This window comes from Macaca fascicularis, chromosome 7 (genome assembly GCF_037993035.2).
Source record: "Macaca fascicularis isolate 582-1 chromosome 7, T2T-MFA8v1.1".
In the NCBI taxonomy this organism is placed as follows: domain Eukaryota; kingdom Metazoa; phylum Chordata; class Mammalia; order Primates; family Cercopithecidae; genus Macaca; species Macaca fascicularis.
The window spans coordinates 3,194,252-3,212,173 of NC_088381.1; the positions used below are offsets into that span (position 1 = coordinate 3,194,252).

A 17,922-nucleotide genomic window follows, 5' to 3' on the forward strand; every position below is an offset into this window, starting at 1 on the left:
GACAAACGACATGAACAGACATTTTTCAAAATAAAGCATACATGTAGCCAACAATCATATAAAAAAAAGCTCAATATCACTGGTCATTAGAGAAATACAAATCAAAACCACAATGAGATACCATCTAATACCAGTCAGAATGCTACAATTAAAAAGTTAAAAAATAACAGATGCTGGTAAAGTTGTGGAGAAAAAGGCTTGCTTATACACTCTTGGTGGGAGTGTAAATTAGTTTGGCTATTGTGGAAGACAGTGTGGTGATTCCTCAAAGACCTAAAGACAGAAATGCCATTTGAACCAGCAATCCTATTACTGGGTATATACCCAAAGGGATGTAAATCATTTTATTATAAAGACACATGCACATGTATGTTCACTGCAGTACTATTCACAATAATGAAGACATGGAATCAACCTAAATACCCAAGAATGATAGACTGGGTAAAGAAAATGTGGTACCTATACCCCATGGAATACTGTGCAGCCATTAAAAAAAGAACGAGATCATGTCCTTGGCAGGGACACGGATGGAGCTGGAGGCCATTATCCTTAGCAAACTAACACAGGAATAGAAAACCAAATACTGCATTTTCTCACTTATAAGTGGGATCTAAATGATGAGAACAGATGGACACATAGTGGGAAACAACACACACTGGGGCCTTTTGGAGGGTGGTGGTTGGGAGGAGGGGGAAGGTGAAGAAAAACAACTAATAGGTACTAGGCTTAATATTCGGGTGATTGTTGGGGAACAGGCCCCCAAATCTGGCCATAAACTGGCCCCAAAACTGGCCATAAACAAAATCTCTGCAGCACTGTGACATGCTTGTTGACGGCCATGACGCCCACGCTGAAGGTTGTGGATTTACCAGAATGAGGGCAAGGAACACCTGGCCCACCCAGGGCAGAAAACCGCTTAAAGGCATTCCTAAGTCACAAACAATAGCATGAGTGATCTGTGCCTTAAGGACATGCTCCTGCTTCAGATAACTAGCCAGAGCCCATCCCTTTGTTTCCTGTAAGGAATACTTTTAATAAATCTATAATCTATAGAGACAATGCTTATCATTGTCTTGCTGTAAGTAAATATGTGAGTAAATCTCTGTTCAAGGCTCTCAGCAATGAAGGCTGCGAGACCCCTGATTTTCCACTGTACACGCTGTATTTCTGTGTGTGTGTCTTTAATTCCTCTAGTGCCACTGAGTTAAGGTCTCCATGATCGAGCTGGTCTCTGGTCTCGGCAGGTAATGAAATAATCTGTACAACAACCCCCCATGACATGTTTACTTATGTAACAAACCTGCACTTGCACCCCTGAACTTAAAATAAAAGTTAACAAAGAAAAGGAAATAAAAGGCATCCAAATTGGAAAGGAAGAAATCAAACTGTCCTCGTTCACAGGCGACATGATCCTGTATTTAGAAAAACCTAAAAAACTCCACCAAAAAACAACCGGAAGTGATAAATGAATTCAGTAAAGTGGCAGTATACAAAATCAACACACAAAAATCAGTAACAGATTTATACACAAAGAGTGAAGAAAGTGAAAAAGAAATCAGGAAAGCAATTCCATTTACAGTAGCTACAAAAAATACCTATAAATAAATTTAACCAAAGGAGTGAAAAATCTCTACAACAAAACCTGTAAAACACTGATGAAAGAAATTAAAGAGGATATAAACACACATGTGAAAAGATATCCCATGCTCACAGATTGGAAGAACTACTATTGTTAAAATATTCATACTACCCAAAGTGATCTACAGATTCAATGCAATGTGTATGAAAATACAAATAGCATTTTATTTTATTTTTTTCTGACACAGGGTCTCATTCTGTCACCCAGGCCGGAATGCAGTGGCATGATCACAGCTCACTGTAGCCTCAACCTCCCAGACCCAAGTAATCTTCCCACTCAGCCTCCCAAGGAGCTAGGACTGCAGGAAGGTATCACCACATCCAGCTATTTTTAAAAATTTTTTGTAGAAACAGGGTTTTCACTATGTTGTCCAGGCTGGTCTCCAACTCCTGGCCTCAAGCAATCCTCCTGCCCGAGCCTCTCAAACTTCAGTGATTACACGTGTGAGCCACTGTCCCCAGCCAGCATTCTTTAAGAAATAGAAAAAACAATCCTACAATTTGTATAGACCCACAAAACACCTTGAATAACCAAAGCAATCCTGACCAGAAACAACAAATCTGGAATCACTATCTGACTTCAAAATATACTACAAAGCTATAGTAACCAAAATAGCATGGTACTGGCATGAAAACAGACACATAGACAATGGCACTGCAGAGAGAATCCAGAAATAAATTCACATATTTACAACCAACTCATTTTCAACAAAGGCACCAAGAGCATGCATTGGGAAAAGGACAGTGTCTTCAGTAAACAGTGCTGGGAAAACTGGATAGCCACATGCAGAGTAATGGAACTAGAATCTTATCTCTTATTACATACAAAAATCAAATCAAAATGGATTAAAAACGTAAATCTAAGATATGAAATTATAAATTTATTGAAACAAAGCATGGAAAAGAGATTCAGAATATATGTCTAGGCAAAGATTTTTTGGTAAGACCTCACAAGAACAAGCAACACAAGTAAAAATAGGACAGGTGAGGTGGCTCATGCCTGTAATCCCAGAACTTTGGGAGAACAAGGTGGGCAAATTGCTTTAACCTAGGAGTTTGAGACCAGCCTGGATGACATGGTGAAACCCCTTCTCAACAAAAATATATATATATAAATTAGCTGGGTGTGGGGCATGTGTTTATAGTCCCAACTACTCAGGAGACTGAGGTGAGAGGATTAGTTGAGCCCAGGAGGTTGAAGCTGCAGTGAGCTGTGATCACACCACTGCACTCCAGCTTGGGGAACAGAGTGAGAGACCCTGTCTCAGAAAAAAAAAAAGTAAAAATACACAAATGGGATCATATCAAGCTAAAATTTCTGCACAGCAAAGAAAACAACCAACAGAGAGAAAAGATAACCTACAGAATGGGAGAAAATATGTGTAACCATCTGCCAAAGGATTAATAACCAGAATATTAAGGAATTCAACTCAATACTGAAATTAAAATAATCTGATTTAAAAATGGGCAAATGATCTGAATACATATTTCACAAAAGAAGACAAATAATCAATAGGTATATGGAAAAAATGTTCAACATCACTAATCATCAGGGAAATATAATTCAAAACCGAAATGAGACACCATCCCACCCTACTTTAAATGGCTATTATCAACAAGAAAAAAACAATAGCAAATGTTAGCAAAGGTGCAGAGGAAGCGAAATGCTAGCACGCTGTTGGTGAGAATGTAAATTAGTACAAACACTAGGAAAACCATGTGACAGTTCCTCAAAACGCAAATCCAGCAATCTCACTGCTGCGTATACCTCTACAAGAAAGGAAATCAGTATATGAAAGAGATATCTGCACTCTTGTGTTTATTGCAGCAGTGTTCACAATAGTCACGTTATGAATTTGACCTACGTCCATCAATGCATGAATGAGTAAAGAAAATGTGGCTTATACACAAACGGAATTCTACTCACCTTTAAAAACAAGGAAATTCTGTCATTTGCAGTAACACAGATGGAACTGGAGGACATTATGTTAAGTGGCATAAGCAAGGAACAGAAAGACAAACATCACATGCTTTCAGTCACATATAGGAGCTAAAAACATTGAGCTCATGAAGGTAGAGAGTAGAATGATGATTACCAGAGGGTGAGAAGGGGAAGGAAGCAATTTTAAAAAGTCTGGTTAATGTGTACAAAATTCAATTACAACCAGGTGCAGTGGATATTGCCTGTAATCCCAGCACTCTGGGAGGCTGAGGTGGGAGAATTTCTGAGCCCAGGAGTTTGAGACCAGCATGGGCAATATAGCAAGACCTCATCTCTGCAAAAAATAAAACTAAAAAACTAGCCAGGTACGGTGTTACATGCCTGTAGTCCTAGCTACTTGGAAGGCTGAGGCAGGAGGCAGGAAGGAGGATTGTTTGAGCCTAGGAGTTTAAGGCTGCAGTGAGCAATGATCATAATACAGCACTCACAGACTGGGCAACAGAGTGAGACCCTGTCTCTAAAAAAAGAAAAATTAGTGGAGGGAGGTAGAAATTTTAAAAAGTAAAAATAGAAATTCAATTACATAGAAGGAAAAAGTTCTAGTGATCAATAGCACAGAAGGCTGACTATAGTTCACAATTTTTTTTTTTTTTTTTTGAGATGGAGTCTCACTCTGTTGCCAGGCTGGAGTGCAGTGGCGTGATCTCGGCTCACTGCAACCTCTGCCTCCCGGGTTCAAGCGATTCTCCTGCCTCAGCCTCCTGAGTATCTGGGATTACAGGCACCCGCCACCACGCCCAGCTAATTTTTTATTTTTTAGTAGAGATGGGGTTTCACCATGTTGGCCAGGATAGTCTTGATCTTTTGACTACGTGATCCACCTGCCTCAACCTCCCAAAGTGTTGGTATTACAGACGTGAGCCACTGAGCCTGGCCCACAATAATTTATTTGTACGTTTTGAAACAGCTAGAAGAGAAGATCTGGAATGTTCCCAACACAAAGAAAGAATAAATGTTTGAGGTGATGGATATCCTATTACCCTGATTTGGTCATTATACATTGTATACGTGTATCAAAATATCACATATAACCCATAATTACATATAATTATTATGTATAAATGAAAAACAAAGAATTTGGAAGATATTTCAAGACAAATGAAAACAAAAACACAACATATTAAAACTTATGGGATAAACCAAAAGCAATATGAAGAGGGAAGTTTATGACAATAAATGTCTATAAAGCAATAAAAAAGAACAAATATCTCAAATAAACAACCCAACTTTACGTTCAAAGAACTAGAAATAGAGGAACAAACGAGGCCCAAAGTTAGCAAAAGAAAGCAAACAATAAAGATGAAAGCAGAAATAAATAAAATAGAGAATAGAAAAATATCAGATAAAAATGTAAAAGACTATGAGTTGGTTTTTTTAAAAGATAAACAAAATCAACAACTCCTTGACTAGACTAAGAAAAAAATAGAGAAGACTGAATAATATCAGAAAGAGGAGACATTAAAACTGATACCACAGAAATAAAAAGGAATCGTAAGATACTACTATGAACAGTTATATGCCAACCAATTTGATAACCAGAAGAAAAGGATAAATTCCTAGGAACATACAACCTAAGAAGACTGAAATCAACAAGAAATAGAAAGCCTGAAATAGAAATCAACAAGAAATAGAAAGACCGATAGCAAACAAGGAGATTGAATCAGTAATAACAATAATTTGGAAAACCTTCCAACAGAGAAAAGCCCAGGACCAGACGGCTTCACAAATAAATTTTACCAGTCAAAGAAGAACTAACCCCAATTCTTATTAAACTATTTTTTAAAAAATGAAAGAAGAGGGAACACGCTCAAATGCATTTTATGAGGCAAACATCATCCTGATTCCAGTGCAGACAAAGACAACACAAGAAAACAAAACTCCAGGTCAATATAATGTGAACACTGATGCAAAAATCTTCAATAAAATGTCACCAAACTGAATTTAACTACATACTAAAAGGATCATACACCATAATGAAGTGAGATTTATCCCTGGGAGAAAGGATGGCCCAACATACGCAAATCAATCAATGTGATATTGATTATTGACAAAATAAATGGTAAAAATCACATGACTGTCTCAGAAATGCAGAAAAAATATTTGAAAAAAATTCAATATTTTTCATGATATAAACCCTCAACAAATTAGATATGGAAGGAACTTACCTCAACACAACAAAAGTTAGTTATGAAAAGTCTATAGCTAACATTATACTCAGTGGTGAAATACTGAAAGTTTTTCCAGTAAAATCTGGACCAGGCAAGGATGCCCCCTCTTGCCACTCCTCTTAAACACAGTACTGAGAATTCCTAGCCAGAGCATTTAGGCAAATAAATAAATAAAAGGCATCCAAATTGGAATGGCAGAAGTAAAATCATCTCTGTTTGCAGATGGCATGACCTTGTATGTGGAAAACCCTAATGATTACACACACACACACACAGAAAAACCATTACAACTAATAAACAAATTCAGTATACGTGCAGAATATAAATCAACATATAAAAATTAAGGCTAGGCACTGTGGCTCATATCTGTAATCCCAGCATTTTGGGAGGCTGAGGTGGGCAGATAGCTTGAGTGCAGGAGTTTAAGATGAGCCTGGACAGCATGGCAAAAGCCCATCTCTACAAAAATTACAAAAATTAGCTGGGTGTGGTGGCATCCACCTGTAGTCCCAACTACTTGGGAGGCTGAGGCAGGAGAACTGCTTGAGCCCAAGAGGTCGAGGCGGCAGTGAGCCATGACTATACTATTGTACTTTAGCCTTGGTGACAGAGTAAGACTCTGCCTCAAAAAAATAAAATACAATAGAGATGTAGAAAAAAGATTAGTTGCATTTCTATACACTAACAACAAACTATTCAAAAGGAAAATTGTATTAGTTCATTCTCACACTGCTAATAAAGACATACCCAAGACTTGATAACTTATAAAGGAAAGAGGTTTAACTGACTCACAGCTCTACATGGCTGAGGAGGCCTCAAGAAAATTACAATTATGGTGGAAAGCACCTCTTTACAGGGCAGCAGGAGAGAGAATGAATGCGGAACAAAGGAGAAAGCCCCCTGTAAAACCATCAAATCTTGTGAGAACTCACTCACTCTCACGAGAACAGCACGGGGGGAATCTGCCCCCATGATTCTATTACCTCCCACCAGGTCCCTCCCAAAACGTGTGGGGATTATGGAATTACAATTCAAGATGAGATTTGGGTGGAGACACAAAGCCAAACCATATTGGAAATGAAAGAAACAATCCTAGTTACAATAGCATTAAAAATTAGGAATAAATTTAATCAAAGAGCTGAAAAACATGTACACTAAAAACTATAAAACACTGATTAAAGAAATTAAAGCAGATGCAAACAAATGGAAATACATCTCATGTTCATAGATCGAATGATTAATACTGTTAAAATGTCCATATTACCCAAAACTATCTCTATATTTAATACAATCTTTGTTTTTCTTGTTTTTTGGGGGGGGTTTTTTTGAGATAGAATTTCACTCTGTCACCCAGGCTGGAATGCAGTGGTATGATATCAGCTCACTGCAATCTCTGCCTCCTGGGTTCAAACAATTCTTGTGCCTCAGCCTCCCAAGAAGCTGGGATTACAAGCATGTGCCACAAAGCTTGGCTATTTAGTTTTTGTTTTTGTTGTTGCTGTTGTATTTTTAGCAGAGACGGAGCTTCATCATGTTGGCCAGGCTGATGTCGAACCCCTGGGTTCAAGTGATTCCCCCACCTCAGCCTCTCAAAGTGCTGAATTACAGGCCTAAGCCACTGCAATCAACCTGAAATCTTTGTTAAAATCCCAGTGTATGTTGTACAGAAATAGGAAGGGTAATTCTAAAATCATATGGAATCACAGGTAAAGCAATTTAGAGCAAGAAAAACAAAACTGGAAGTATCACATTACTTAATTTCAAAATATATTACAAAGCTGCAGTAATGAAAACAATATGGTACTAGCTTATAAAAAGAGATACAGACTAATGGAATAGAATAGAGAGTGCCAAAATAAACCCAGGCGGGCCGGGCGCGGTGGCTCAAGCCTGTAATCCCAGCACTTTGGGAGGCCGAGGCGGGCGGATCACAAGGTCAGGAGATCGATACCACAGTGAAACCCCGTCTCTACTAAAAATACAAAAAATTAGCCGGGCGCGGTGGCGGGCGCCTGTAGTCCCAGCTACTCAGGAGGCTGAGGCAGGAGAATGGCGGGAACCCGGGAGGCGGAGCTTGCAGTGAGCCGAGATCGCGCCACTGCACTCCAGCCTGGGCAACAGCGTGAGACTCCGTCTCAAAAAAAAAAAAAAAAAAATTAACCCAGGCATATACAGTCAACTGATCTTCCACAAGGATGTAAGAATACACAATGGGGAAGTGGTAGGCTTTTCAACAAACAGTTTTGGAAAGACTGGTTACTCACATGAGAAAGAATGGAACTGTATTATTATCTCATAATATACACAAAAATCATCTCAAAATAAACATTTAAATATAAGATCTGAAACAGTAAAACTAGTGGAATAAAACATAGAGTTTTAAAAAGCTTCTTGACAATGGCCGTGGCAATGATGTCATGGATATGGCCACCAAAGCATAGGCAACAAAAGCAAAAATGGACAAGTGAGGTTACATCAAACTAAAAAACTTCTGCATAGCAAAGGAAACAACAAAATGGAAAGACAACCTACATAATGAGAGGAAGTATTGCAAACCATGTATCTGATAAAGGGTTAGTGTCCAAAATACATAAGGTACTCCTACAACTTATTAGCTGTTTGATGCAGAACTGTACTGCATTCTAACAGCAAGCAATGTTCATTCACGAATATATGAATTAATTGGGAAAGAATTCTCATCTGTTTCATTAAGTGATGCATTCCCAAAATAATTTTAGTAATTATTTAATAACAATTGTAATGCATTTGTTGTTTTGATCAGTTTACATATGTGACAGAGAAGTATGATAGAATAATCAATAAAAAACATCAAGAAAAAATCAGTATTACAATAAAATTGTGTGGGAAAGTAGAAAAAATAAACAGAAGAAAAAACACAATTTACAGTTGCCAAAAGTTTTGTCCGTGTACTTTTTTTAAGGATGATAGTGTATTTCATATTACTGGAGCACTTAGATTATATTGTGTACATTTAGAGTATATACATTTACTATGTATATAGAACACATATTAACATATATAGTTTAGGCCGGGCGCGGTGGCTCAAGCCTGTAATCCCAGCACTTTGGGAGGCCGAGACGGGCGGATCACTAGGTCAGGAGATCGAGACCATCCTGGCGAACACGGTGAAACCCCGTCTCTACTAAAAAATACAAAAAACTAGCCGGGCGAGGCGGCGGGCGCCTGTAGTCCCAGCTACTCGGGAGGCTGAGGCAGGAGAATGGCGTAAACCCGGGGGGTGGAGTTTGCAGTGAGCTGAGATCCGGCCACTGCACTCCAGCCCGGGCGACAGAGCCAGACTCCGTCTCAAAAAAAAACAAAAACAAAAAAACATATATAGTTTATATGTACATAAACACACATACACACAGAGAGACAGTAATACTGTTTCCAGTTTTTACTTTTAACAAAATTGAATCAAGTAGTCAGATTGAAAATGATTTGTTTACTGTAGCCTTGTAGTATAGTTTGAAGTCAGGTAGCGTGATGCCTCCAGCTTTGTTCTTTTGACTTAGGATTGTCTTGGAGATGCGGGCTCTTTTTTCGTTCCATATGAACTTTAAAGCAGTTTTTTCCAATTCTGTGAAGAAGCTCATTGGTAGCTTGATGGGGATGGCATTGAATCTATAAATAACCTTGGGCAGTATGGCCATTTTCACAATATTGATTCTTCCTATCCATGAGCATGGTATGTTCTTCCATTTGTTTGTGTCCTCTTTTATTTCACTGAGCAGTGGTTTGTAGTTCTCCTTGAAGAGGTCCTTTACATCCCTTGTAAGTTGGATTCCAAGGTATTTTATTCTCTTTGAAGCAATTGTGAATGGAAGTTCATTCCTGATTTGGCTCTCTGTTTGTCTGTTACTGGTGTATAAGAATGCTTGTGATTTTTGCACATTAATTTTGTATCCTGAGACTTTGCTGAAGTTGCTTATCAGCTTAAGGAGATTTTGGGCTGAGACAATGGGGTTTTCTAACTATACAATCATGTCATCTGCAAAGAGGGACAATTTGACTTCTTCTTTTCCTAACTGAATACCCTTGATTTCTTTCTCTTGCCTGATTGCCCTAGCCAGAACTTCCAACACTATGTTGAATAGGAGTGGTGAGAGAGGGCATCCCTGTCTTGTGCCAGTTTTCAAAGAGAATTTTTCCAGTTTTTGCCCATTCAGTATGATATTGGCTGTGGCAGCATGGTACTGGTACCAAAACAGAGATATAGACCAATGGAACAGAACAGAGTCCTCAGAAATAATACCACACATCTACAGCCATCTGATCTTTGACAAACCTGAGAGAAACAAGAAATTGGGAAATGATTCCCTATTTAATAAATGGTGCTGGGAAAATTGGCTAGCCATAAGTAGAAAGCTGAAACTGGATCCTTTCCTCACTCCTCATACGAAAATTAATTCAAGATGGATTAGAGACTTAAATGTTAGACCTAATACCATAAAAACCCTAGAGGAAAACCTAGGTAGTACCATTCAGGACATAGGCATGGGCAAAGACTTCATGTCTAAAACACCAAAAGCAACGGCAGCAAAAGCCAAAATTGACAAATGGGATCTCATTAAACTAAAGAGCTTCTGCACAGCAAAAGAAACTACCATCAGAGTGAACAGGCAACCTACAGAATGGGAGAGAATTTTTGCAATCTACTCATCTGACAAAGGGCTAATATCCAGAACCTACAAAGAACTCAAACAAATTTACAAGAAAAAAACAAACAACCCCATCAAAAAGTGGGCAAAGGATATGAACAGACATTTCTCAAAAGAAGACATTCATACAGCCAACAGACACATGAAAAAATGCTCATCATCACTGGCCATCAGAGAAATGCAAATCAAAACCACAATGAGATACCATCTCACACCAGTTAGAATGGCGATCATTAAAAAGTCAGGAAACAACAGGTGCTGGAGAGGATGTGGAGAAATAGGAACGCTTTTACACTGTTGGTGGGATTGTAAACTAGTTCAACCATTATGGAAAACAGTATGGCGATTCCTCAAGGATCTAGAACTAGATGTACCATATGACCCAGCCATCCCATTACTGGGGATATACCCAAAGGATTATAAATCATGCTGCTATAAAGACACATGCACACGGATGTTTATTGCGGCACTATTCACAATAGCAAAGACTTGGAATCAACCCAAATGTCCATCAGTGACAGACTGGATTAAGAAAATGTGGCACATATACACCATGGAATACTATGCAGCCATCAAAAAGGATGAGTTTGTGTCCTTTGTAGGGACATGGATGCAGCTGGAAACCATCATTCTCAGCAAACTATCCCAAGAACAGAAAACCAAACACCGCATGTTCTCACTCATAGGTGGGAACTGAACAATGAGATCACTTGGACTAGGGAAGGGGAACATCACATACCGGGGCCTATCATGGGGAGGTGGGAGGGGGGAGGGATTGCATTGGGAGTTATACCTGATGTAAATGACGAGTTAATGGGTGCTGACGAGTTGATGGGTGCAGCACAGCAACATGACACAAGTATACATATGTAACAAACCTGCACAATATGCACATGTACCCTAGAACTTAAAGTATAATAATAATAAAAAAAAAAAGAAAATGATTTGTAATGGATTATTATGTAATTTGGGGCATATAACTCCAAAGACATCTAAAGTATTGAATATCGTCATAACATACATGTTATATATATACACACACACCATACAGTATGTTATGCAAATATATATACCTATATACATATATCACATATACTGTGTGTGTATATATATAAAAAACATATACTACATGTATATATATTATGTGTATATAAATATATATATAGTTAAGGGTCAATGTTTCTGATATACCAAAAATTACATTCTTTTCAGATATTTAAACTTGGGGTGAAACACGTCAACAGCCATCTTTGGAATGTGTAAAAAGGTATAGTTTTTCAGTGTATTCCAGTAACTATGATGTTTGAGTGGGTATGTTTTTCTGACATACAGAGGTGTACATCTTCTCTATGGTTGAATCCCATGTTTGTTTGTGCCATTACTTTCGCTGCCTTGGTGCTTAGCTAGTCCTTCCTCGTTCAGTTCTATCTTCTAGGGGTTTTAGTAGCTCCTTGGGAGTGTCTTTTAACAGAACAATCTCTGACGTCTCTCACTGATTCCATTTCCTAGTAACATCAGCACTTACCTTTCTGAGACATTTCTCAATGTCTTCCCACCACGGCCTGCAAGCCTTTGTGCTCTCCTTAAGAGAGTGTCCTGTGACTGCATACCATCTAGCATATTTTTAAGTTGATATTTAACATTTTTATCGTACATTGAAATAGTTTCAGCATATGGCATATGTTGACATTACAAAAATTACATGCTCTTTTAAATGTGTCCGGTGGAATCTAAACAGCCTGAAAATTCTATACCCACCATCCCCCAAATTTAAAAATGTGTGAATATGGCTGGGTGTGGTGGCGCACGCGGGTTATCCCAGCACTCTGAGAGGCCAAGGTAGGAGGATTGATTGAGCCCAGGGGCTCCAGAACAGCCTTGCAACACAACAAGACCTTGTCTCTACAAATTTTTTTTTTTTAATTAGCTGAGCATGGCAGAATGTGCCTATAGTCTTAGCTACTCAGGAGGCTGTGGTAGGAGGATTACTTGAGCCCAGGAGGCCAAGGAAGCAGTGAGCTGAGATCACATCACTGGACTCCAGACTGGGTGACAGAGTGAGACCTTGTCTCAAAAAAAAAAACAACAAAAAAAAGTTTGTGAACAATCTCCTCCTTAAGTACCCATTTTTCTCCTGCAACTCCTGTTTGCATTCCTCTTCCTCCACAAAATTTTATTATAACAATTTCTTACACTTAAAACTCTGCTGTATGTCACACTATCAGGTTTCTTGCTACAAAAGCTATGGATAAAAACTTAAAATTTTAATTTTCTTCAACATGTCTCTAAATGTTAAATAAGTTTTTCCAGTTATTGTAAATGATTTATTCCAGTTATCGTGGTTAACACTCAATTCATAAAGGTAAAATGACTACATTATAACTTGATAATTATTAATAGTGAAAATATACACTTATCAGAAACACATAACGAGATAAATGATACCAAGACTGTTTTCAAATTACTTTATGTATCCATGGATGAATATTACTTACTGGTAGCATGAGATACGATTCGGTATCAGTTGGATTCCTATTTCTTATATAGGTCAGCATGGAGAAAACTTTACATGAATAAACACATCTGAATGGAAAGTGTTTTATTGTAAAGATTCCTTCAGAGTTATATGCTGAAAATTACATGATGATTGATCATAAAAAAATATTTTTGAGACAGTCTTGCTCTGTCACCCAGGCTAGAGTGTAGTGGTACAGTCATGGCTCACTGCAGCCTCAAACTTCTAAACTCAAGGGATCCTCCCACCTCAGCCTCCTGAGTAGCTGGGATCACAGATGTGTGCCCCCACGCCCAGTTAATTTTTATTTTTAGTAAACATGGGGTCTCACTATATTGCTCAGGCTGGTCTTGAAATCCTGAGCTCAACCAGTCCTCCCACCTCAACACCCCAAAGTGCTGGGATTACAGGCATGAGCCACTGCACCCGGCCTAAAAATTTTTAATGATCTAATCCATCAGTTTATAGATTGACTAGATCCTCCTTCAGTTCATGGAAAGCAAAGAACTAGAACAATCTGACTTGCCAGAAGATTAGTAACACAACCATTAGTCACTCACTTTCTCACACTTTCCCAACACTGCAAATATCCTCTGGTGGGCGGGCTGCGCCTATGGCCAGGGAGGCCTTCCTCCTCTGGGCTGATGCAACATTGCCCTGCATGGAAAGATCTGCTTGGGGAGGGAGCTGGGTGCTGAGGAGGAAAGCGGGGAAGAACTGCGTCTCCATCATGGCCTGACCAGGAAGATGGTGTTAGGTTCTAGAATACAGCTTGCTTAACACTGCCTGTGCCCTTGCAAACTTTGTGTCTTGCTGGGGTTTGTAGATCCCAGTCTGCAAATGGCAGCATTGTGTAAATCCCAACTCCTTCAGGCAAGGGCAAAAGCACATCACCTCAAACTGTGTTTTGTGTTCCTTCTTTTTTGGCAGGGGGCCTAATGTTTTATAATTTACTTATTCATACATTTAGCAAACTGTTACAAAGGTTCCTACACCCACCTGACCCACCCTTCAGCTGAGAGCCCCACTCATGCTTGGTACCCAGGAAACTGCAGGCCTGGCCTGGAAGCGCAGCAGCTGAGTGGCACATTGCAGGGGATGAAGAGCCAGGAGGATAAACCAGCCTGGGGGGACCCTGAGGGCAAGAAACATGATATGTCCTCCAGGGGAGAGAAGCAAGAAGCCAGTGCAGGGAGGATCAGCCTGGAACCCAGACTGACAGCTCTTCCTTTCCAAACACAGCCCCCAAGAGACGGAGAACCCAGGTCACCCCATTTCCAGACAAGCAAATGCCACTGCTTTTGTTCTTTCACAAACCTGGTTCCCTTGACAACTAAGCTAACTCCCCAGCTACTCGGGAGGCTGAGGTGGGAGGATCACTTGAGGCCAGAAGTTCAAGACCAGCCTGGGCAACATACTGAGACCCCCATCTCTATAAAAAAAGAATATAATTAGGTTACAGATCATATTTTAGTAAACTTGTTTTCAGCACAATGTCTAATTTTAAAAACAACAATGTACTCTTAGTAGTCAGACTTGGACTATTGCTGTTGCTTAAAAAAATACACACACCTGGCTGGGCGCAGTGACTCACGCCTGTAATCCCAGTACTTTGGGAGACCGACGCAGGTGGATCACAAGGTCAGGTGATCGAGACCATCCTGGCTAACACGGTGAAATCCCGTCTCTACTAAAAATACAAAAAATTAGCCAGATGTGGTGGCGGGCGCCTGTAGTCCCAGCTACTCAGGAGACTGAGGCAGAAGAATGGTGTTAACCCAGGAGGCGGAGCTTGCGGTGAGCTAAGATCGCGCCACTGCACTCCAGCCTGGGCGACAGAGTGAGACTCTGTCTCAAAAACAAAAAAAAAACAAAAATACGCATACCTTTTTCTCCAAAAGAGATGATTCTGAAAGTTTTCTGGCAGGAAGCATCTCTAATGTAACTGGAGTTAATGAATGATGACTTAGGTAAAAGACACTTTCTACCCACGATGGCATGCCAGCCTCCTGGTCCGCCAGGGAGAGCTGTGGCCTGCAGCCCAGGGGTCATGAGGGTGAGCTGACCCAGGAGGACCACGTGGAAGGCTTCACGAGATTGCCTCAGGTGGAACGGCACAGCATGGAAGGCAAATCAGAGTAGGAGTGACCTCTTCTGTGGTTATAAGGAAGACAGGTGAGGCTGAGAGCTTGAAGAAGGGCTTGCAGCTGTCCTGACATTAAAAGGCTTGCTCATTATGGGGATCACGAAGCTGTTTCTTAGGTTGTTTGGACTCTTTGTGGAGCACAGATGTGACACCCTCACATCCTGAGGCTGGCATCTCGGGTTTTTTGGCGGTGAGTCCCCGAAGCCCCCTCGAGTGAGCCAATGACAGGAGTCCATGGGATACTTGGCCAGGACCCACATCCCTGGAACCTGGGCTGTGTGGGGCCCTAGACTAAGATGTTTCCTCGACCAACCTCCAGCCAGGCTCCTCTGAGCCCTCTTCTCAACAAGGCCTCCACCCTGGCCTATCAAGACGTCAGTTAACACTAACACGGCATCCAGCAGCTCATGGCCACAGCCCTAGAACGACACCAGCCCCACTTATTTATAGTCCCTACCTCAGGAAACTCAAGGCTGCCAAAAAATTCCCTGTTCCAGCCAATACCTGCAGCTACGGCCCGTGTCCAGGCCTCTGTGGGACATCTGGAGCTAACTTCGAGTGCCAGTTAGCAGCCCAGTGGGGCCAGCCCCTCCTTCCTGGGCTTTGCAATTTCTCACTTCCTGATTCCAGCAAGCCTTCCCTCACCCCTCCCTCCTCCCTTGGAAACATCCACTCACTTCTGTACACATCCAAGCTGACTTCAGTCCACACTGCAACCTCTTCCCCACTTCAACAGTTACTGCTGTGGAAATCTCTCCTGACCCTCTCACTACTGCCTGGCTTTGTCTGTCTTTGACACTCTGGGTTCAGGTAGGACAGGGTGTGCCCGGCCACAGCTCCCTCCAGTGGCTCGGGCTGGCCGGCTTCCTGCCGTGAGGTTTCGGAGTGGCGGGTTTGTTCCGCTTTGTGTCATAGTTTTCAGTCCCTCCCAATATCCCGACCTGTGGTCACCACAGTCAGCCCAGGCCAGCAACTGACCCTGGTTGGAGGTGAACACCATGGAGCCCCCCTCACGTGTATAAAACCCTGCCCATGCCCCAGCAATGGCCACAGGCTTCTCACCTCCATTCAGCCCCCCTATTTGGATCCCTACCTTTAGCCAGCTAGCCAAGCCCTCGTCGTAACCCAGTATTTGTATTCATTCTCCAAAGAAATTTTGTCAAATGGGTCATGCGTTTCTTTTTACCCGCCTCTTAGTGGTTCGGCTTATGATCAGAATCTAGTGCTATTTTGTAGCCACCGGCCCCTCATTGGCCCCTTCCTCAAACCCATGCTGGATCTGGAGTGAAATGCCCTCAGGTTGACCCCTGCTCGGAGCCCAGGCCAGGTGAGACCGGCAGGTGGGTGCACTGGGAGATCACACCCTGGTTGCTGAAGGGAACCTTTGAGCTACAGCAACATGCATCAGTGTGCACCGAGCCCTTCCTGTGCACCAGCACTGCAACTAGAGCTTTCTAAGAATTGTCTCACTCCATTCCCCAAGAATTGTGTGGCTGGGGGGGATATGCTCACCCACCTTTTGCAGATGGCAGAGAGTCTTGCAGAGCTGCCAGCATTCCTGAGGCTCACACAGCCAGCCGTGCTGGGGCGGATGCTCCGGCCTCTTGTCTGGCTCCAGAGCTGGGTAGCGCCTTGTAGTACATTCCCAACAATTTCCTCATCGGGAGGTTTCCTAGCAAACCAACCTCCCTGCATATGTGGACACCGTGATGCATCAGCCCTGTCTGGTTCCTCCCAAGCTGAAGGCACCCACTCATGAACTGCCCTTGATATGTCAGGGCATCTCATGTTGCACTGGGTTCCTATTTCCATGTAACCACATTTCGCCACCTAAACAGTGCCTGTTTGTTATCTCATGGTTCTGGCGGATCAGGACTCCAGACAGCTTTGAGCGGAGTCCTCTGCTCAGAGTCTCTCAGGCTGAAATCCAGGCATCAGCACAGGCTGCAGGCTCATCTGAGGCTGGGGATCCTCTTCCAGCTCACTGGTGCTTGGCAGGATCCAGCTGGGCTGTAACATTGAGGTCTGTATATTCTCACTGGCTGTCAGCCAGGGGTCACTCCGAGCTCCCAGAGGCCACTCTCAGGTTTGGAGAGTGTCAATCAAAATATGACAGGGCAGCGGCTCACACCTGTATTCCCAATATTCGCAGAGGCAGAGGCAGAGGCAGGAGGATCGCTTGAGCCAGGAATTCTGGACCTGCTTGGGTGGCATAGTGAGACTCTGTCTCTACAAAAGGACAAAAAGAAAAAAGCAAAACATGGCACCTGACTTCCTCAAGGCCAGCAGGAGGATGTCTATTGCCGCCTCTCGTCTCCTTTAAGGGATCACCCAATTAGGTCAAGCCCACTCAGGATAATCTCCTTTTTATTGACTCAAAGTGAACTGATCAGGGACCTTCAGTTCCCTGATCCACATTTGCAAAGTCCCTTTTTGCCTGTTCACACGGAAACCGTGTTGTCTTCACAGGACTATCCCACACTCAAGGAGAGATGCTATTCAGAGCATGTACACGAGGGTGGGGACGTTGGGAACCATGTTACAAGTCAGCCTACCGCACTCCCCATTTTCAAATTCTCCCAGCCCCTCTTCCCGGGGCCACACCTAATGCTGGAATTCCTCACTCCCTCCCTGGAAGTTAGAAGAGTGAACTTCACTCCCACTTAAAAACAAGGACAGCTAAACGATGGACCTGGTGTTGTAAAACTCAGGAGACTGTACTGCCTTCGTGCACCAACCGGTGACAGAGGAGTAAGTGAATGTGCGAGTCG

At 41.8% G+C, this 17,922-nt stretch overlaps 1 long non-coding RNA gene across 1 annotated transcript in view; it reads right to left on the reverse strand.

Annotated features, from left to right (window-relative positions):
* LOC135971736 (uncharacterized) overlaps positions 1–17,922 on the reverse strand; it is a 157,239-nt gene that overhangs the window by 138,404 nt on the left and 913 nt on the right. Inside the window, exon 2 of the long non-coding RNA XR_010587960.2 lies at positions 16,668–17,380. This is a non-coding gene — a long non-coding RNA (uncharacterized lncRNA). The remainder of the gene's footprint in view (positions 1–16,667; positions 17,381–17,922) is intronic.